The following is a 24,000-nucleotide window of genomic DNA, read 5'->3' on the forward strand; positions in this document are numbered from 1 at the left end:
GGTGTATAACGTTATCTGAACGTATCACAAAAATTGGCTCAGTGGTTTTCGTTAGATATTGATCACTATAATAAACAGAAAAAAGTTAAAAATAAATTATAATAATTATCCTAAACCCATTCAATTAAATGTCAATAATTTGAAACTTAACCCAATTCGTATTTCCAGTAAAATATTGTTACCCACTACACGTAAAACTGGTTAAATACTTTTCAAATTGATAGATAAGAAAACCTGGAGCGTCAAAATATTTTCCTTACTAGATTGAAACTGCAGAATAAATAATAAGGGGCATCAGAATGGTGAGTCAGAATCATAGAGCCCCGAGCTTGTTGTTTCTATCAACATTACGTTCAATGTTATTCTAACTCATAAAATTCGCTCTCGTGCTCCAATAACAAAGTGTACCTTTTTTTCTTCAACCCAGCTAGTTCTTCAGAATAAACACCGAACCCGATAATACTTTGTTTGTTGTAATAATACTAGTTATTTATTTGTAAAGGCGCGTTAACAGAACGCCAGCAACTGGCCCTGGTATAACATACCCACGAATGGAAAATAGTATTTTATATGTCTAAAGAAATTCACACACTGGGGAAGATTTGCTTTAGTATTGGTTAGTGTCAGAAGGAGGACAGACCCGTGAATGTTGTAGCAGGTTACATTTACTGACGGCTTTATATGGGGATGTGTTGCTACACCGAAGAGAATATAGCGAAGACTTTAACGTCTTCTAATATGCTAGTAATTTTATTATCCTACCAGTTAACGAATCCTTGTCTGAGATCCGACAGTTGTTTTTGTTTTACGCTGTTCACGATTGTGTAAAAACGCTTTAAAAATGTACACATTCTCTCGCTGAATAGAACAATATGTTTCATTTATTTATTTTATCGAAATACGTAATAACGACGAGTAATTCAGGTTGCTACATAAATTTTTCTTGATCACCGTAACGCCCATAGAAATGTGTCGATCCATCAGCACAGGACGTGGCTACACTTGAAATTCTTAAGACTTTGTTTATCCTACGTAAAGAAGCAATGTCTCAGCGTTAACTCAGGACCTGAAAGAATGATCATGAAACATTATACAGGTAAGTGTTTCTGATTTGGAAGTGTCAAAAGTTTAAGAAACAGCTTAGTGTAATATATAAACAAAGGAGTTAGTATACATAACGGCTTATAAATGAGTTAGGATCATGGTTTCTATAACGCCATGTGCAGGCGAAGTGTGACCTAGTGATCTGGGGTTTGTGTGATGTTGCGTCACAAATAGAGTGCTAACAACATTAACAAATCTTTCTTTACAAAAATATGCTTGTTTGTTTGTTTGTTTTGGAATTTCGCACAAAGCTACTCGAGGGCTATCTGTGCTAGCCGTCCCTAATTTAGCAGTGTAAGACTAGAGGGAAGGCAGCTAGTCATCACCACCCACCGCCAACTCTTGGGCTACTCTCTTACCAACGAAAAGTGGAATTGACCGGCACATTATAACGCCCCCACGGCTGTGAGGGCGAGCATGTTTAGCGCGACGCGGGCGCGAACCCGCGACCTTCGGATTACGAGTCGCACGCCTTACGCGCTAGGCCATGCCGGCCCAAAAATATGCTAAATGTTAATATCGGACTCATTGTGACTTAATCCCAGCATGTCCATGTGGCTTGAGCTTTCGAGTCGTAATACGAGGTTCGCGTGTTTAAATCCCCGTCACAACCAACCACGCTCGCCCTTTCAGGCGTGGATGTTATAATATGACGATCAATCCCACTATTCGTCGGTAAAAGAGTAGTCCCAGAGTTTGGGTAGGTGGTGATGACTAGCTGCCTTCCCTCTAGTCTTACACTACTAAATTAGGGACCATTAGCGCAGATAGCCTTCGTATAACTTTCCTCAAAATCCAACAAACAAACATTGTGACGTAACGCCACACAAACAAACCACTGTTCTAAGAGGGAGCATAAATTTCAAGTAAAGTTTTTTATTAAAAAGTTTCAGAATGCATATTTTCCGATACCGCAATTTTTTGTTCTCTTGGGCCTATTTGTCACCTTTTATTTTTCTCTAAAATTACTTTTAATTAATTTTATGATTGTTTTGTATGTTTTTTAATTTCGTGCAAAGTTACACGAGGGTTATATGCGCTAGTCGTCCCTAATTTAGCAGTGTAAGACTAGAGGAAAGGCAACTAGTCACCAATGCTTGGGCTATTCTTTTACCAAAGAATAGTGGGGTTGAGCGTCACATTATAACGCTCCCACAACTGAAATGGCCAGTATGTTTGGTACGACGGGTATGAACCGCGAACCTCAGATTACGAGTCGAGCGCCTTAACCACCTGGCCATGCCAGGCCTTTTTTTTATTGAACAACAACGATGATCTTATATTCTGTCGAGGTGTTCACGAAATTAATTATTTCAATTGTATTACAGACTAGATGTGTATTTATATGGATAGCGTGTGTATCATAGGTTGGGTTGGTTAAACAACTCACATTTCCGAACAGAATTCTAAATGTGATACAACATTATGTTAACATTTCTTATCACATGTATTTGCAAATTATGTTAAACTTAAACAATGTTAAAACGCTAGAGTTCTTTTCCCAGCAGTCCATGGAAAGATGGTTTGAAAGTTGTTTCCAACAATCCATGGGTAAGATGCATAGAAAATGGTATTAATGTTTTTTGAAATATTCTCCACAATCAAATAATAGCATATTTCACTCGACTCGCTGTATTTAGAAACAGCCATCTTTGAACAAGCAACTCCTATGGCATTTTCTATCTTATCATAGTGTCTGTGATTGCTAAAACTGTTTCGTTCTGACAGACTTTGTTGGAATTTTTTACTTCAAAGGATTTATTTTTTATGTTTGTTATATCAAGCAAACTGTCTAATCATTGTATGTGATGATTTAATTATTACATCAAGCAACCTGTCTTGTCATTGTATGTGATGATTTAATTATTATATCAAGCAACCTGTCTAGTCATTGTATGTGATGATTTAATTATTATATCAAGCAACCTGTCTAATCATTGGATGTGATGATTTAATTATTATATCAAGCAACCTGTCTAGTCATTGTATGTGATGATTTATTTATTATATCAAGCAACCTGTCTAATCATTGGATGTGATGATTTAATTATTATATCAAGCAACCTGTTTAGTCATTGTATGTGATGATTTAATTATTATATCAAGCAACCTGTCTAGTCATTGTATGTGATGATTTAATTATTATATCAAGCAACCTGTCTAATCATTGGATGTGATGATTTAATTATTATATCAAGCAACCTGTCTAATCATTGGATGTGATGATTTAATTATTATATCAAGCAACCTGTCTTGTCATTGCATGTGATGATTTAATTATTATATCAAGCAACCTGTCTTGTCATTGTATGTGATGATTTATTTATTATATCAAGCAACCTGTCTTGTCATTGCATGTAATGATTTAATTATTATATCAAGCAACCTGTCTAATCATTGTATGTGATGATTTAATTATTATATCAAGCAACCTGTCTTGTCATTGCATGTGATGATTTAATTATTATATCAAGCAACCTGTCTTGTCATTGTATGTGATGATTTAATTATTATATCAAGCAACCTGTCTAGTCATTGTATGTGATGATTTATTTATTATATCAAGCAACCTGTCTTGTCATTGCATGTAATGATTTAATTATTATATCAAGCAACCTGTCTAATCATTGTATGTGATGATTTAATTATTATATCAAGCAACCTGTCTTGTCATTGCATGTAATGATTTATTTATTATATCAAGCAGCCTGTCTTGTCATTGCATGTAATGATTTAATTATTATATCAAGCAACCTGTCTAATCATTGGATGTGATGATTTAATTATTATATCAAGCAACCTGTCTAATCATTGTATGTGATGATTTAATTATTATATCAAGCAACCTGTCTAATCATTGTATGTGATGATTTAATTATTATATCAAGCAACCTGTCTAGTCATTGTATGTGATGATTTAATTATTATATCAAGCAACCTGTCTAATCATTGTATGTGATGATTTAATTATTATATCAAGCAACCTGTCTAGTCATTGCATGTAATGATTTAATTATTATATCAAGCAACCTGTCTTGTCATTGTATGTGATGATTTAATTATTATATCAAGCAACCTGTCTTGTCATTGCATGTGATGATTTAATTATTATATCAAGCAACCTGTCTAATTATTGGATGTGATGATTTAATTATTATATCAAGCAACCTGTCTAATCATTGTATGTGATGATTTAATTATTATATCAAGCAACCTGTCTAATCATTATTTGTGATGATTTAATTATTATATCAAGAAACCTGTCTTGTTATTGCATGTAATGATTTAATTATTATATCAAGAAACCTGTCTAATCATTATTTGTGATGATTTAATTATACAAATAGTTTTACTTGCTTCTTAATAGTTCATTTTTAATTGCTTCAACATAGTATTACAGAGTACATTTTAAGGTTTAGACATGTAAGGATTACTTCTAACTTTCTTGAATTTTGTCTTAATAACCATTAATAAACGAGCTTTCATGATCTATTTATTTTCAGTTTTTAAGACTGATTAATAATTCCGGTTGATAAACTACTGTATCCCTCCTTTCTAGGGGCACAGCTGTATGTCTGAAGGCTTACAACGCTAGAATCCAGGTTTCAGTGCTCTAGTAAGCCTTACACAGATAATGCACTGTGCAACTTTGTGCTCAGTTCTATACAAACACAATTTTCCTGTATATTAAGTGTAAACCTGAAGGTTCATTCTTCATATATCATCGTAGCACAAAAATCGAACGTATCGAAAGTATTAGTGACGGATGTTTCTCTTCTATACATAGTGAATAAGCAAACAAAATTGGTGTTATTTTTTATATTTAACGCCTTGTTTTCGACTGACATATAAACATTAATTTATCATGCATTAAATTAAAATTTATGCCCGGCATGGCCAAGTGATTAAGGCACTCGACTCGTAAACTGAGGGTCGCGGGTTCGAATCCTCGTCACAACAAACATGCCCGTCCTTTCAGCCGTGGGGGGTTATATTGTTATGGTCAATTCCACTATTTGTTGGTAAAAGAGTAGCCCAAGAGTTGGCGGCGGTGGGTGGTGATGACTAGCTGCCTCCCCTCTCGTCTTATACTGCAAAATTAGAGACGGCTAGTGCAGATAGCCCTTGTGTAGCTTTGCACGAAAATTCAAACAAACTTAAACGAAAATATATGAATTTATTGTTAAAGCTGGAAGAATTTTTTTTTCATCAATTCCAAAGGAGGTGTTAGAAGAATTTCCATTTGTATTCTCATAGTAACTATAGTTTAATCCATTTTCTAGCATTTTTCCTTTGCCTGGCTGAAACTATTACCCAACTAGCGAGCACCACGAAGCTAGCCTGTTGTACTGGTGATGTTTGCTAGTTGGGCAGCAGTTTAGAAATTGTTGTGCTGTTATTGTTTCGTTCTGTAGAACATCGTCGCGCTATCAACTCCCCCTAAATTCAATTATTGGCCCAACAAATACGCTAGCGTGACATTTTATAAGACAAAACAACAACGGCACAACAATTTGGACGATAGCAAATGCATGTAAGGCGAGTGCGAGCGTAGCAGTTTGGGGCATTAAAGTAATATTTATGTGTTCATGACGATTTCAGTAAAATAATACCATAATGCTCTGTATACCTTTGCCGAAAAGGCGTAATCATAAGATTGCATTAAGATCTCAAAACGTATATGTTGAGGAACATAATGGTGAAAGATTGTGATAGTTATAGAGTCGTATATTTTTGTAGTTGTTGTTTGTTTATGCAAATCCACTAAGGCCACGTATAGTCGTTCATCTTTGGACTAGCGACCATAAGGAAAATATCTGACCAACAGCATCAACTGCCCGCTCTTGGACTTTTCATTTGTTTTACCAACGAATAGCGGAATTGACCTTCACCTTACATCGCTCTCGCAAGTGAGAGGGTCAAAACGTTCGATGTCAGGTTTCAATGCCGCGATCTGCTAACAAAAGACGCAGTTGAACAGTCATACCCGAGAGTTTAACACTTTAAAGATAAGGAATAAAAATATGTAATTATGGGAAGTAAGTTCAGCATCTTACAAGTATACGGTATGGTTATAAAGTATATTAAGTACGTAAAGTTATCATATCTCACAAATTATTTGTTCTAGAAGAACTTGGTTGAACAAGGGTCACATTGAAAATCAAAAGATTTCCTGAGAAAGTTGTTAAGATGGTTCACTTTGTTCAGTATCGTTTCAGTTGTTCCCGGTCAGTGTCTCAATCTAACTCCTAAATAAAGCTCCTGCAAACATCATGTGTTCTGGAGAACTGTTCTTTATACTCGCAATCCTTCACACTGAAACATGTTTTTTCTAAAATTACCGATGAGAGAAAGATGTGTTCTGGAGAACTGTTCTTTCGTACTCGCAATCTTGCACACTGAAACATGTTTTTTCTCAAATTATCGATAAAAAAACCAGAGAAATTATAGAAAATAAAAACATGAGAAAAAAATGCGATTATGTATGTAATATAATACGGTTTTTAAGTGACATCTACCATGTTCGAACCTTCTCGAATAAAAGAGTGTGTGTTTTTCTTATAGCAAACCTACGTTGCGCTATCCGCTGAGTCAACTGAAGGGAATTGAACCCCTGATTTTAGCGTTGTAAATCCGTAGACTTACCGCTGTCCCAGCGGGGACAAAAAAAAAGAAATAGATGATGAAGGTTTTAACTTGTCTCTGGATAGATTTCGTTCTTTTAGAACCGTAGCTTGTTTTTTTAAACACATAATCATTTTAGATATTGGGTTTTGTTTGTACGAGAGTAAGGCCATCCCTAATTTAGCAATGTGAGACTGGGGGGAAGAAATCTGTTGTATGACGAGTGTTTGAACCCGCGACCCTCGGATTACGAGTCGAATGCCTTAACCATCTAGTCATGCCGGGCCTGATTAACATCGAACGTTAGTACTTCTAAGAATACATTACATATCTTTATCGGTGAAAAACTCAAGTGTGATCAACGAAGAACCAGCTAGCTTCCCGTTGAGTGAATTTATACCTACACCAACATACAATGAATTCACTTCTCGTGAACTCTTGATAAGATATTAAGAAAGTTCCGTATCGGATAGAGACTCAATATTGTTTGTAATTGGGTAAAACTTTTTATATATGTAAATTATTATCTATAATAACCACTATTATACATAGTACTATTGATTGTACATTAAAATATATTTGTGCTAAGAAAGAAAACTGTGTGTCAGTGTTGTTGTCAAACATCATAAATTTGATTCATCTCGACATTTAATGAAATTCTAAATTTAAATTACAATTTAACTCAGTTTCAAGCTATATGAGATCGTATTACGTTACATTGGTGTTTCTTAAATGACTGCTAAAATTTTAGAATGGTCGAATATGCGAATTTTATTTTATCAGATGTTTTTTTAAATTTAGAATTTCCTTTATCAGGCCCGGCATAGCCAGATGGTTAAGGCACTCGACTCCCCGTCACACCAAATATGCTCGCCCTTTCAGTCGTGGGAGCGTTATAATGTTTCGGTCAATCCCACTATTCGTTGGTTAAAGAGTAGCCCAAGAGTTGGCGGTGGATGGTGATGACTAGCTGCCTTCCCTCTAGTCTTACACTACTAAATTAGGGATGGCTGGCACAGATAGCCCTCGAGTAGCTTTGCGTGAATTTCAAAACAAAGAAATTTCCTTTTCCAATTTCCTACACTAGCATTGTTTTTGAACCTAGAAGTAGCGTAAGTTATACAAAAATTAAATAGTTTATAAATAAAAATCAAATCTCTCCCAGTTGTGATTTTATTGAATTTATAGAACATAAATTCTGCAGTACGTCAACAATCAGGTAATTTAGGTGTTTCGTTTAGTGTTCGACGAAACTATATAGATAAAGTAGAATTTAAAATACATTTCAAAAGTTATCTTCCACTCAATACCAGTTTTTAATGACAATCTGTATAACAACAGTTAATTGAAAATAAACCGATTCTTCTTTATTTTTTTAAATAGCGAATTAGCGGTAAGCTTACGGACTTGACGCTAAGGTCTACGGCTCAGTTCGCCGCGGTGGACATGATACATGATATTGTGTGGCTTCGCGAAAAACACTAAGAAGCTGATAACGAAAATATTAATTATTGTTTATCATTTTAATATATACCGTGAATTTATTCAAAATATTCAAAACGCTTGAACAGTAAAATATGATTTAGTTCACGAAACTATCTCTTTGTGTGATAATAATTCTGCCATGTATTGGTAAATTATACTTTATGTTTTGAATTTCGCGCAAAGCTACTCGAGGGCTATCTGCGCAAGCCATCTCGAAATTAGTAGTGTAAGACTAAAGAGAAGGCAGCTATTCATCACCACCCATCGCCAACTCTTTTACCAACGAATAGTGGGATTAACTGTCACATTAGAACGCACCTACGGCTGAAAAGGACGAGCATGTTCGGTGCAACGAGGATTCGAACCCGCGACTCTCGGATTACGAAACGAGTACTTTAACCACCTGGGCATGCCGGGCCATATTATAAAAGAACTCTTTATCTGAACCAACATTTCGCCTTTGCGGCTTCATCATGTAATAACTCTGTAATTATGTGGTAACCCTGAAATCATAGTTACGTAGTAACTTACGTAACTTGTCATATGTACATCATCTCGCACATAGTTTTATCAATTTATTCCTGAATTTCATTTCTTCTTAGCCACGTGGTCTAATTCATAATTTTAATTACACTTTTACATAAATATATAAACATTCAAAGCACCACCAGGTTCGAAATATCGTTTATTTTTACTTATATTCTTGACTTTTGTTAGCACTTTCGCAGCGTTAACACTTCTCAGTCAACCTGTTTAAAAATAAAATACCATTCATGAAATCCATATAATCTTTATCAAACCTCCAGTTAAAATACTATAAAAATTAGTATAAATAGTCCATAAGTAATTAAAGTTTACAAATGCTAAAGTGTAGTTGAAAAACATAAAAAAAATCATATGTTATCGAAATTAGATTCAAAACAGTTTTATAAAACAGTTTCCTTAAAATAACTTTTTATTAGTCATTACAAACCCAAAATATAAAGTAAAGGTTCTTATAGCAAGCTCTGTGTAGTTAACATTGTTTATTTATTTAGAATTAAGCACACACTTACACAAAGTGCAATATCTCCACCACCGGTATCGAAATCCGATTTGTAGCGATGAGAGTCCACAGACATACCGCTGTACCACTGGGGGTACTTAAGCCCCTAGTGTAAAACTGTTTTGAGCATCGGTGGACTCAGCATCCAGCTCGATGTGGCTTTGCAATAGAAAAATACACACACACTCGTAATGGGCTCTGATTTTCGTTTCTAACATGAAACGAAAGTCCACTCGTTCTACATCTTTATATTTTTGTTTGACTGATATAACGTTCATTACACAATAATCATTTTAACATATAAAAATAGTATTAGAACTACAATAAAAAGATCTTTTAAATTTACACATATTTTCCCGTCCATCTGTATTTTGTACATTTTGTATAAAATATCATATCAAATACCGAGTTGTAGTGGGTACGTCTCATATAGCCCGTAGTGTAACATATCCTATCATAACAATGGGCAGCTTTTAGTATAATATTAATACTGCCACTACAACTAGTTAAAACTAAATGCCTAGAGAATTTTCCAGTTTTAGGCCCGAATGTTTCTGATATATTCGTGTACGATGTTCTGGACGTTGAAGCAAGTGGCCAGGTCAACGGTGAGTTTCGTGACATGAATACGTATCGTTGCTTCTGCTTATTACCATTACAAAAGAATCACTTTTCTAAGTGACAAAATACAACTTGCCGGGAAAACTCGCATGACCACGAGTGTCAATGACGCTTGATTCTACGCGCATTTTGACACTGATTCTGAGAGAATCGTTGTTCCAAATCCCAACAAAGGAACAAAAAGGTGCGAACATTGAGATACTCGACCGACTTGCACGTGTGGTTTTTAAACAAATCCTTCCAGACTAGATTTAGGCAAAGAGGACGGCTTTCGAATGATGAAAGGTTTGCTTATTGTTTTTTTTTTAATTTCGCGCACAGCTACTCGAGGGTTATCTACGCTAGGCATCCCTAATTTATTAGTGTAAGACTAGAGGGAAAACAGATAGTCATCACCACACACCACCAACTTTTACTAACGAATGGTGGGATTGACCGTCACATTATTACACCCCCACGGCTGAAAGGACGAGCATGTTTGGTGCGACGGGGATTCGAACCTGCGACCCTCAGATTAGGGGTCCAACGCCTTGACAGGCCATGATGAAAGGCAGGCACTGGAACTTAGAAATGTTCTATAGACTGTTATGCTAATAAAATAATGGAAATTGGGTGTCAACCGACATTGTTTAAACTCACATTTATTAGAATGTCATATTAATCGCGTCACAATGAAGTATCTGAAACTATATTTTAGTAAGTCCAAAACATGTATAAAATAATAACATCATATTTTTCTTACATTTGCAACAATAAACAATAACTGAACCGCCATAATAAACATTTTTTTTCACATTTACGTCCCCCACAGGTACAGCGGTAAGTCTACGGATTTACAATGCTAAAATAAGGGGTTCGATTCCCTTCGGTGGACTCAGAAGACAGCTCGATGTGGCTTTGCTTTTACAAAACACACACATTTACATAAGATAACATCTTACGTATTTAAATATTTAAAAATAGTGTACCTAAAACTATATGGAACATTGTCTTTTCTATGTGTGATATTTATATAGATAAGACCTAAAACCTAAATTCATATGTAAATTATTTTACTTCATTTTTTGCACTCCATTATTTTTCTGCAACTTATATTTTACTCAGTCTATTTTCTGTTTTGATGCGCTGTTAGTCGATGACGTCTGTCGTTAGTCACAGAAGGAATTAGGCTTAAACTCCGATATACAACTGTGTTCTATGTTCGAAATTTCGGTGACCCAGAGTTTAATTTTGACAATGATGTAAATATTATATTATGGTATTTCTAGGTTGTAGAGGTAAGACATTTTCTGTTTGATATGACTATTTTTTATTGTTTTCTGTAATTGTGAAAGCGACAACAGAACCTTCTTATTTAACCAGTTAAATCACTTAAATACTGAAAATATTCCATAAACACGAGAACTTTCGGCCCGGCATTGCCAGGTGGTTAAGGCATTTGAATCGTAATCCTAAGATAGCAGGTTCGAATCCCCGTCACATCAAAGATGCTCGCCCTTACAGCCGTGTGGACGTTATAAGTTACGGTCAATTCCACAATTCATTGGTAAAAACAATAGCCCAAGAGTTGGCAGTGAAATTCAAAACAAACCAAACCAAGAAGTTTCGCAACGACTCAAGCAGCTAATACGTTTGTTATATCGCTATTCGTCGAACATTAATGAGTCAAACTTACTCTAACGCTTCTGCTAACTTTGTAACTGCAGATAAATGAATGAATTTTAGATATTTACTCTAAAGAAAATGTGATTAACACCTGAAATAGTCAAACCTAATTATCCAAATTGTTTGATTGTGTTCGAATGTTGCTTTTGCCTTACGTTAAGAAATTGTTCGCTATGACTGTCAGCTCCTTAAAGTGGATCATATGCTTACATCATCATAAAGTTTATCCTAAAATAAAGATACTATATAGTTAAAACTAGTAAGTGTACTAGTGGTAGTTTGATATATACCTTCATGAACAAGTCACGTATCTCTCTAATATATGTTTTACAAATATGCCTCTTTTGAATCATGAGATAATAGAAACTCTCTATAGAAAATTAGTATCTGATATCTTATCGGTTTTAGGCTAAGGTACTTAATGAATCGAAAATATAAATCTTCGGAGCCTAAATGTCCCTGTGTATGATACTTATGGTCAACATTATTTAAAATGCCTTGTATAGAATACGTTTAGGCCTCGTCGGCGTCTAATATTACAGACGTGGTTTACTATACGCTGACCTTTGCTTTCGGCCCGGCATGGTCAGGTGGTTAGAGCGCTCGACTCGTAATCTGAGAGTCGCGGATTTCAATCTACATCACACTAAACATGCTCGCCCTTACAGTCGTGGGGGCGTTATATTGTGACGGTCAATCCTACTATTAGTTGGTAAAAACGTAAACCAAAAGTTGGCAGTGGGTGGTGATGACTAGCTGCCTTCCCTCTTGACTCACACTGTTAAATTAGGGACGGATGGCACAGGTAACCCTCGTGTAGCTATGCGCGAAAATTCAACAAACAAACAAATAAATCTTTTGCTTTCACTTCGAAGTTATCATTAGTACATTAGCACTGGATGTTGCAGATGTGTTCTGGTTGACATACTCTATATTTTGCTTCCATTTTTAAAATACCTTGCATAGAATACGTACAGCGGTATGTCCCCGCACTTACACAACTAGAAACCAGGTTCGAATCCCCTGTTTCACAGTGCAGATGTAACTACTTGTGTAGGTTAGTGCTTAATTATAAACAAACATACGCTCAAAGGATACATTTTTGTATTAAAAACTTATAAATACGTTGAAAGAAAGCTTTTATTAGCAGTGTTAGGCGAAGACTTTGACTTCATAGCTCGGTAAATGAAAGATTTCGCTAACTGTGCGATATTTGTGCATCGACCGTTTTTATTTGCATGTAAACATTTTCTACATTCTGTACTTTAGTTCTACCGTATTGAAGATCATACTTACATGTTTATTAAAAGTATTTAAAGCCCGGCATGGCCAGCTGGGTTAAGGCATTCGACTTATCATTTGAGGGTCGCGGGTTCGAATCCCGGTCGCATCAAGTATGATCGCCTATTCAGCCGTGGGAGCGTTACAATGTGACGATCAATCCCGTTATTCGTTGGTAAAAGAGTAGCCTAAGAGTTGGCGGTGGATGGTGATACTAGCTGCCTTCCCTCTAGTCTTACACTACTAAATTAGGGACGGCTAGCGCAGTTAGCCCTCGAGTAGCTTTGCGCGAAATTAAAAAAAATTTTATTTTAAATGTTTTGCATATTTACACGTATATATTTTTTAATACTACTTCTAAAAATGATTTTTTGTTATTTTATTGGATTACCAAAATACTAGGAGTGCGAGGGAGTTAAACAAACTCTCTGCATTCTACAAATGACGAGGGAGTTAAACAAACTCTGCACTCTACAAATGAGTTCAAGTGAATCACAACATCAGCTTATTGTTGTTGTTTGTTCAGTTTCGCGCCAGGACTATCGACACTACCGCTTCCTAATTTGGGATTTGTAGATAAGAGAGAAGGCGGCTCACCACCCACCACCCACTGCCAATTCCTGGGCTGCTGTGATCAAATAGTGAAATTTGATTGTCACTCATATAATAAACTTCGATTTGTGGAGCACGATTCTTGTTTGTTTTTTGTCCCGATAACGGGACTTAAACAATGAAACCACGAATTCATAGTCCCTGATGTTAACCACTTGGCCACATAATATTAATATCCATTATAGGTCGTAACGAAAAGTTAAGCTATGATGTAACACGTGTATTATGCCTATTTGCTGGAAGTCTTTTTCATTTAGGCAGTTATTGATATCTGAAATTGGATGTAACTCATGTGGGTCCAGTATTACAGTTGTTCGGAGCGCCTAATACGACTTTTTGTTTGTTTGTTTTTGCGCAAACCTACACAACCAGCTATCTTTGCTGTGTCCACTGCAGGGTCTGAATTCTAAAAATTGTAAGCTTACCGTGGACTACTTAATATGAATCTACACGTTCAACTATGATATAGAACTGGAGCTGAACAATGTGAAGGTTTAAAAGTGAATCGTATGATATTAAAACAGAGTTGCTGGTTGTTCTAAAAAAAAACTGAAACTTAACTTTAAAAAAAGCTGAAAGGTAAGTCACGTGGTCTTTTAACACAGTTAATGGTTATTATTAACAACTGAAATTTGACTTTGCAATGGACGAACTTTAAATTATTTTTAACACAGTTTGTGTTTTATCTTATAGCAAAGCCACATCGGGCTACCTGCTGAGCACACCGAGGGGAATTGAACCCCTGATTTTAGCGTTGTAAATCCGGAGACATACCGCTGTACTAGCGGGGTTCTTTAACACAGTTACTAGGGTTTGCCTGACTTTGGAAGTAAAATCCATGAGTCATTTCAGTGTTGATTTAAAACTGATTTTAAATACATGAAACGTTCTGAAGACCAAACATTAATTGAGCCTCAATACAAAATATTAATTTATGTACGGCTAATTGTGAAAAAAGTTAATAGTCGAAAAATGTTAACGGACTTTTATAATCGATCAGTAATTACCGAAAACATGCATATAATCGATATGTTGTTAGAAGCTTCAATATCACAACAAATGACGTAAATTATTTAATATACATATGAATAATATGAATAAAGAAAAAGAACAAAAAATTTAAAAGTAGATCCATATGATTCGAATTCTACATAAGAACACTAACTCATATTATTGAAGCATTCTCACCTAAGTTAATTAAGGGTTTCGTAGTTATGTAAGACCAGTTTTCAAAGTTTGGGAAATTGTGTTTAATTTGGTGTACAAAACTAAAATGATTTAAGATATTATTCGAATATTATATTAATGTTATTATAGACGTATCAAACACCATTTATAAGAATATATGCCTATGATTTCGATTGCGTATTAAGTGATCTAGTGCAGCAAATGGTTTAAAATGAGGTCGGTTATTGTAAACGTTTATAAACAGTTTTAGTTGAAATGAATCAACTGGATAAACGATTACTACTCCAGTCAATTATCGTATAAGTTTATAAACAGATATAGTTCAAATGACTAAATACGAGAAACGATTAAATCCCTGGTCAGTCATTCTAAAACTTTGTAAATAAATATAGTTCAAATGATTCAACACGATGAATCTCTGGTCAGCTATTATGAGATGTTTACACAGTTATTAACGAATATTGTTTTCAACCTAAACATCGAAGCATGCCAATTATTTTTTTTTTGCATATTTTATCAATCTCAAAGAGTTACAGTCCTCAATCTATCAAAAATATATGAATGCATTGTAGTAACGAATATATAATCAGCCATGACGCATATGTAAAGTTAGATGTATAAACAAAATATTTATCATAAGATTAGACCATATCCAGTTATAGAGAACTTGACATAATATCCATGTACATAGGATTGGATATTTAAAGAATTATTTGAAAGTTATTAAATGTAATATAGAAATAAAAATATAAATAATGAATCCAAATCATGATGTATTTGAACTACAAAGAAGTTAGAATACAAATATTTCGAACAGTAACGTAATTTAGTTGTTTAGAAATTGAAAAATAAAAAGCTGACAGTCCATGAAGGTTTCCCAAGGTCCTGAACAAAGTTGTGTGAAATACACGTTGCTTCGAAATCTGTTAATATATATGCATTCGTCTTGGCTCAAAGTAATTTACTCGAATGAGTTATTCTGTTTAACTTTCAAAATCTTGTGTATTGTTGCTAACTAACATGTTATAGTTTATACATTCCCACTGCAATTCAACACTAAGATATGACACGCTTGTACATTCTTGAAAGATTTAATTAACACGTGTTTAAACTTACGTTTATCTTAGAACCTGGTAGTTAACATGATACCTTACAAAAACGCGTAGTAAAGTTGACGAATCGTAAATAACTAGACGGTTTTCTGCTTCTGTAAGCATACGTTGTTTATTTAACTAATGCTGTTACCCAAATGAGTCATTTTGAGATTTTAATCTATCAATGCTAGTTTTAAACTCTATCGTTTACTTTGAAATCTCCTTCAGGAAGTGGTATCGTACTGTCTTACTAAGAAGTAACGTGTGTACCACAATAACTGATAGCGTACAACAAAGTACAGCCACAATAATAGTGTGGAACAAAATATAATCACAATAATAGTGTGGAACAAAATACAGACACAATAATAGTGTGGAACAAAATACAGCCACAATAATAGTGTGGAACAAAATATAGCCATAATAATAGTGTGGAACAAAATACAGACACAATAATAGTGTGGAACAAAATACAGCCACAATAATAGTGTGGAACAAAATATAGCCATAATAATAGTGTGGAACAAAATATAGTCACAATAATAGTGTGGAACAAAATACAGACACAATAATAGTATGGAACAAAATATGGACACAATAATAGCGTGGAACAGAATTATAGCCGTAATAATAGTGTGGAACAAAATATAGCCACAATAATAGTGTGGAACAAAATATAGACACAATAATAGTGTGGAACAATATATAGCCACACTAATAGTATGGGATAAAATACAGACACAATAATAGTGTGGAACAAAATATAGCCATAATAAGAGTGTGGAACAAAATACAGCCACAATAATAGTGTGGAACAAAATATAGCCACACTAATAGTATGGAATAAAATACAGACACAATAATAGTGTGGAACAAAATATAGCCATAATAATAGTGTGGAACAAAATACAGCCACAATAATAGTGTGAAACAAAATATAGCCACAATAATAGTGTGGAACAAAATACAGACACAATAATAGTGTGGAACAAAAAATATCAGTTCACAATAATAGTGTGGAACAAAATATAGCCATAATAATAGTGTGGAACAAAATACAGACACAATAATAGTGTGGAACAAAATATGGACACAATAATAGCGTGGAACAGAATTATAGCCGTAATAATAGTGTGGAACAAAATATAGCCACAATAATAGTGTGGAACAAAATATAGACACAATAATAGTGTGGAACAATATATAGCCACACTAATAGTATGGGATAAAATACAGACACAATAATAGTGTGGAACAAAATATAGCCATAATAATAGTGTGGAACACAATACAGACACAATAATAGTGTGGAACAAAATACAGCCACAATAATAGTGTGGAACAAAATATAGCCATAATAATAGTGTGGAACAAAATATAGCCATAATAATAGTGTGGAACAAAATATAGTCACAATAATAGTGTGGAACAAAATACAGACACAATAATAGTGTGGAAACAAAACATGGACACAATAATAGCGTGGAACAGAATTATAGCATGTAATAATAGTGTGGAACAGAATTATAGCCATGTAATAATAGTGTGGAACAAAAATATAGACACAATAATAGTGTGGAACAAAATATAAATAATAACTAATAGTATGGGATAAAATACAGACACACAATAATAGTGTGGAACAAAATATAGCCATAATAAGAGTGTGGAACAAAAATACAGCCAACAATAATAGTGTGGAACAAAAAATATAACCATAACTAATAGTATGGAATAAAAAACACAGACACAATAATAGTGTGGAAACAAAATATAGCCATAATAATAGTGTGAAACAAAAATACAGCAATAATAGTAGTGTGAAACAAAATATAGCCACAATAATAGTGTGGAACAAAATATAGCCAGCCAACTAATAGTATGGAATAAAATATACAATAACTAATAGTGTGGAACAAAATACAACCACAATAATGTGTGAAACAAAATACAGCCAATAACTAATAGTGTGGACAAAATACAGCCACAATAATAGTGTGGAACAAAATATGGACACAATAATAGCGTGGAACAGAATTATAGCCGTAATAATAGTGTGGAACAAAATATAGCCACAATAATAGTGTGGAACAAAATATAGCCACAATAATGGTGTGGAACAAAATATAGCCACACTAATAGTATGGAATAAATATATACCAACACTAATAGTGTGGAACAAAAAACACCACAATAGCGTAAAGTGTGAAACAAAATACAGCCACACTAATAGTGTGGACAAAATACAGCCACAATAATAGTGTGGAACAAAATATAGCCACAATAATGGTGTGGAACAAAATATAGCCACACTAATAGTATGGAATAAAATATAGCCACACTAATAGTGTGGAACAAAATACAACCACAATAATAGTGTGAAACAAAATACAGCCACAATAATAGTGTGGAACCAAAATACAGCCACAATAATAGTGTGGAACAAAATATAGTCACAATAATAGTGTGGAACAAAATATAGACACACTAATAGTGTGAAACAAAATATAGCCACACTAATAGTGTAGAACAAAATACAGACACAATAATAGTGTGGAACAAAATATGGACACAATAATAGCGTGGAACAGAATTATAGCCGTAATAATAGTGTGGAACAAAATATAGACACAATAATAGTGTGGAACAAAATATAGCCACACTAATAGTATGGGATAAAATACAGACACAATAATAGTGTGGAACAAAATATAGCCATAATAAGAGTGTGGAACAAAATACAGCCACAATAATAGTGTGGAACAAAATATAGCCACACTAATAGTATGGAATAAAATACAGACACAATAATAGTGTGGAACAAAATATAGCCATAATAATAGTGTGAAACAAAATACAGCCACAATAATAGTGTGAAACAAAATATAGCCACAATAATAGTGTGGAACAAAATATAGCCACACTAATAGTATGGAATAAAATATAGCCACACTAATAGTGTGGAACAAAATATAGCCACAATAATGGTGTGGAACAAAATATAGCCACACTAATAGTATGGAATAAAATATAGCCACACTAATAGTGTGGAACAAAATACAGCCACAATAATAGTGTGAAACAAAATACAGCCACACTAATAGTGTGGACAAAATACAGCCACAATAATAGTGTGGAACAAAATATAGCCACAATAATGGTGTGGAACAAAATATAGCCACACTAATAGTATGGAATAAAATATAGCCACACTAATAGTGTGGAACAAAATACAACCACAATAATAGTGTGAAACAAAATACAGCCACAATAATAGTGTGGAACCAAAATACAGCCACAATAATAGTGTGGAACAAAATATAGTCACAATAATAGTGTGGAACAAAATATAGACACAATAATAGTGTGGAACAAAATATATCCACAATACATCAGTTTTTCTGCTTACTTATAGCATCACTTCAACAAAAAATCAGATATTTGTTTATGTACCAAATTTTTATATATTATATACATAATAATTTTTACATTATATTTATTGAAAGATTCACGTGATTACAAATAACTTTCAAAGCGTCGAACATTAACTTTAGGAGTTAGGTGTTAAACGTCGTTATAACAAAAAAGAGAAACTAATACTCCGAAAATAGCTCCAGTACCATAAATGTTTTTTTACATAAAAAATAAACAAAAACTATTAATTGAACACTTTGGATATTGCCCTAACATACACGACCACAACTTTCATTTATTGATTCAATAAAAATATTATTACATTCTACATTCATAAAACTCAAATGTGAAATTTAGAGTCTCTTGCAAGTTTTAAAGTTAAAAGTTATAGTTCATAAAACTTACAAGGGACGATCTCTCAGTACTGAATGTTTAAATGTACTAAAGATTGCCGATTACAATAATTACCCTACTATTTTGTAGGTAATTATCGTTGATATTGGTAAATTAACCACCGGTAAGTGTATCTAAGAATGTTCCCTGATAAATTCAGTAACTGGAATGACCCTTGACCTGTTGCCACTGATTTTTTTTTCTTCTCGTTCTAAAATCCAGCAGACGATAAGTTTTCCTTCAACAAGCGAAGCAAACGATTCACACGAAACAAGTCACGTTATCGGTCCTCACGGAAAGAGTGTCATGTAATAACCACGGAAATACAAATATTTATGTAATTTCCCTTCAACTGTGTGTCCTGGTTTCTGTCTGGCTACGACGTTTTATTGATAGCCCTTCTGTGCTATGTATACGTTCGAATTGATTACTCAAACAGATTTGTGTATCAGCAGGATAAACAGATCCCAAGAACCGGAAACGACATCGCTATGTTCACACGGCCCTTATATTAGGATGTTTGAAGTAAAAGGATGATCTGACGGCATTCGATACTTGGCACTCTAATGGTTTTCTCCAAAAGTAAAAGTCCAAATTGAAATCGATATTCGAGATCTGAAATACTTCCTGCACATAAAGAGCTGAGCTTTAAAAATAAACTTATGTTTTTATTACAAAACTATTACGTGAATGATTTAATTATTGAATAATGAACGTGTGTGTATTTTCCTTATAGCAAAGTCACATCGGCCTATCTACTGAGTCCACCAAAGGGAACCGAACCTGTGATCTTAGAGCTGTAAATTCGTAGACTTACCGCTGCGTCAGCGGGAGACAAGAATGAACATACCAGTTAATTCGTGTAATCGAATCAATGTTCTCTCAAGCTTTCTTAATCCCAAGGTCCCCCGCTGGGACAGCGGAATGTCTTCGGATTTACGATGCTAAAATCAGGCGTTAGATTCCCCTCGGTGGATAGAGCAGAGAGCCCGATGTGTTAATTTAAAGCAATTTTTTTTTATCCATAAAACTTGATACATTATTGTTATTTTGTGCAGCGCGATTGAATAAATGTCAAACATATTTTTTTAGGTTGCATGTCAGTTCAGAGAAACTGAATACAATTAATACAATACAATTAATTTTAGCTTTTTCTTCATATAGTTAATTAATCGTATCAACTGTTCTCGTACATAAAGTATTTCCGATGTCCGTTAATGATCAGGTAAACATAACCATTATAAACCAGATATAAACCACTCGATAAAAGATCTCAACGTCAAAAAAAAGAGTTGAGTCGTGGACTTGTCCTAAAACATGACATCAATTAGATTTAACAAGCAGTATTCACATTAGACTCGTTTAAAATGGCCTCACTTCACTTCGTTTGTCCCTCACTCCCTCAGTGGCCCTATAACTCTAAATGCTGAGTTTATATGTCAGTGGTTAGCAGAGCACAGATAAACCACTGTGTGTAGCTTTGCGCTGAACACCAAACAAAACAAAACGCTCGTTTGCTTTGATGAATGTGTTAAGTTTCTAACATTTGTCTTAGGAAGAAACGTTTCAGAGTTCGCGTTTTGTCAGTTCCGGTGTTCATATTAACTTTTCTCAAGTGAAACAAACTCGATCCGTTTATCAAACTGACCGAGCCCGTCTCTTTTAGCAGTCTCAGTTCGGTTCGTTTGATAATCGAAATTTGTTGTTCATGCCTTTTTCCAAACGAACCGAACAGTACTGTGTAGAAAAAAGAACAAGTGTGAACAATTTTATCACAATTTAAATAAATGGGGTTTATTTAAATCAAATTCAAATTTTTGTTGGTCTTAAAAACAGTAATAAATGTATGATTACACATTAGCACTCGTGTGATTACACATGTGCTAATGAATTAGTCTTTTTTTTTTCAACATAGAAAAAACCAAAACCAGTTATCATACCAACCAGTTCATGTATAGTGACTTATGTTCTTGGAAAATAGGTGACTTTTTCTTCTCAAAGTAATTAGCTGTTGTTGATTTTTTTTATCTACTCCTAACGAGCTCAGACATGTCAAGTGAATCCTGTCAGGAACAAATTCGTATATCAACTTGAGTCCGTAATGTTTTCATATCCTCGCAAGATAATGAAAATAAACAGGAAAATATTTATGCGCGCTTAGACACAGATCGCCACGTGACACTATATTTCAAACACTCTGAGCTGGATAACTAAGTTTGTTTGTTTGTTTGTTTTGGAATTTCTCACAAAGCTACTCAAGGGCTATCTGTGATAGCCGTCCCTAATTTAGCAGTGTAAGACTAGAGGGAAGGCAGCTAGTCATCACCACCCACCGCCAACTCTTGGGCTACTCTTTTACCAACGAATAGTGGGATTGACCGTCACATTATAACGCCCCCACGGCTGGGAGAGCGAGCATGTTTGGCGCGACTCGGGCGCGAACCCGCGACCCTCAGATTACGAAGCGCACGCCTGAACGCGCTAGGCCATGCCAGGCCCGGATAAATAAGAAACGAAACCAAAATTTTATAACAAATTGTTTATAAATTGCTTTTTTGACATACGTATTCTGGTTATTAGTTTATAAAAAACAAAGTGTATTAAAAGTTGGGTACGTCAGTGACGTTGTGATGACGTATATATAAGCCACCTTGTGGAGTAATTTCGAACGTTTCTGGAAAAACGAAAATTAAGTTAAGCTTAGGTATAAAAATGTCCATTAAAAGAAGTGTTTTTGTTTGTAGTTATAATTAATAAATCTAGCGAGCTAATTGGCCTTAGAATAGTCTATTTTTAATATAAAAAAGTAAAGGTCATGGGCTATTTCATTAATTAATAATAGTATGACGTATACTTTGAGAATTTCTGTAATTCTTTATTAAACATAACACACTTTGTTGATAGATAAGTGTAAAAAATACCTAAAAGCTGATTAAAACCTTTAGATATTCATTGATTCTTGCGGAAGACGTGACGGCACTGGACGTGATCTGGTGGTTAACATCTTGGACAGTGAACGGAAGGGTTTGTGTGCTGTTACCCCAAAATGTCGGCCAACACTTTAGAGGAATGTGCGCGTCATAAGAATGATTGTCACGTCAGCCTAATCAACAACACGTAGTCAAAGACGTGAACATTTCACTCTGTTGTATCAGTTCAGAATGTATACAGTAAATTTGCATTGAAAGTTCTTTGTGTATCTATGCGCATAAATTCTAAATTAAAAACAACAACGAAATAAACCATACACAAGATATATAAGTTAATAAAATCATTTAACTCGATAACATGATGTGTTAGTGGTTTTAAGGATGTATCGATAACATGATGTGTTAGTGGTTTCAAGGATGTATCGATAACATGATGTGTTAGTGGTTTTAAGGATGTATCGATAACATGATGTGTTAGTGGTTTTAAGGATGTATCGATAACATGATGTGTTAGTGGTTTTAAGAATGTATCGATAACATGATGTGTTAGTGGTTTTAAGGATGTATCGATAACATGATGTGTTAGTGGTTTTAAGGATGTATCGATAACATGATGTGTTAGTGGTTTTAAGGATGTATCGATAACATGATGTGTTAGTGGTTTTAAGGATGTATCGATAACATGATGTGTTAGTGGTTATAAGGATGTATCGATAACATGATGTGTTAGTGGTTTTAAGGATCTATCGATAACACAATGTGTTAGTGGTTTTAAGGATGTATCGATAACATGATGTGTTAGTGGTTTTAAGGATGTATCGATAACATGATGTGTTAGTGGTTTTAAGGATGTATCGATAACATGATGTGTAAGTGATTTTAAGGATGTATCGATAACACAATGTGTTAGTGGTTTTAAGGATGTATCGATAACATGATGTGTTAGTGGTTTTAAGGATGTATCGATAACATGATGTGTTAGTGGTTTTAAGGATGTATCGATAACACAATGTGTTAGTGGTTTTAAGGATGTATCGATAACATGATGTGTTAGTGGTTTTAAGGATGTATCGATAACATGATGTGTTAGTGATATTATGGGATGTATCGATAACACAATGTGTTAGTGGTTTTAAGGATGTATCGATAACATGATGTGTTAGTGGTTTTAAGGATGTATCGATAACATGATGTGTTAGTGGTTTTAAGGATGTATCGATAACACAATGTGTTAGTGGTTTTAAGGATGTATCGATAACATGATGTGTTAATGATTTTAAGGATGTATCGATAACACGATGTGTTACTGGTTTTGAGGATGTATCGATAACATGATGTGTTAGTAGTTTTAAGGATGTATCGATAACACAATGTGTTAGTGGTTTTAAGGATGTATCGATAACATGATGTGTTAGTGGTTATAAGGATGTATCGATAACATGATGTGTTAGTGGTTTTAAGGATGTATCGATAACATGATGTGTTAGTGGTTTTAAGGATGTATCGATAACACAATGTGTTAGTGGTTTTAAGGATGTATCGA

General features: G+C 34.3%; 1 protein-coding gene across 1 annotated transcript in view; it reads left to right on the forward strand.

Moving 5' to 3' along the window:
* Window positions 1-277: 277 nt before the first annotated feature.
* Window positions 278-24,000, forward strand: part of LOC143233321 (brevican core protein-like) — a 97,983-nt gene continuing 74,260 nt past the window's right edge. The window contains exon 1 of the transcript XR_013018098.1: window positions 278-1,096. The gene's annotated coding sequence lies outside the window, so the exon portion shown is untranslated. The remainder of the gene's footprint in view (window positions 1,097-24,000) is intronic.

Source organism: Tachypleus tridentatus, chromosome 12 (assembly GCF_004210375.1).
Source record: "Tachypleus tridentatus isolate NWPU-2018 chromosome 12, ASM421037v1, whole genome shotgun sequence".
NCBI lineage: Eukaryota > Metazoa > Arthropoda > Merostomata > Xiphosura > Limulidae > Tachypleus > Tachypleus tridentatus.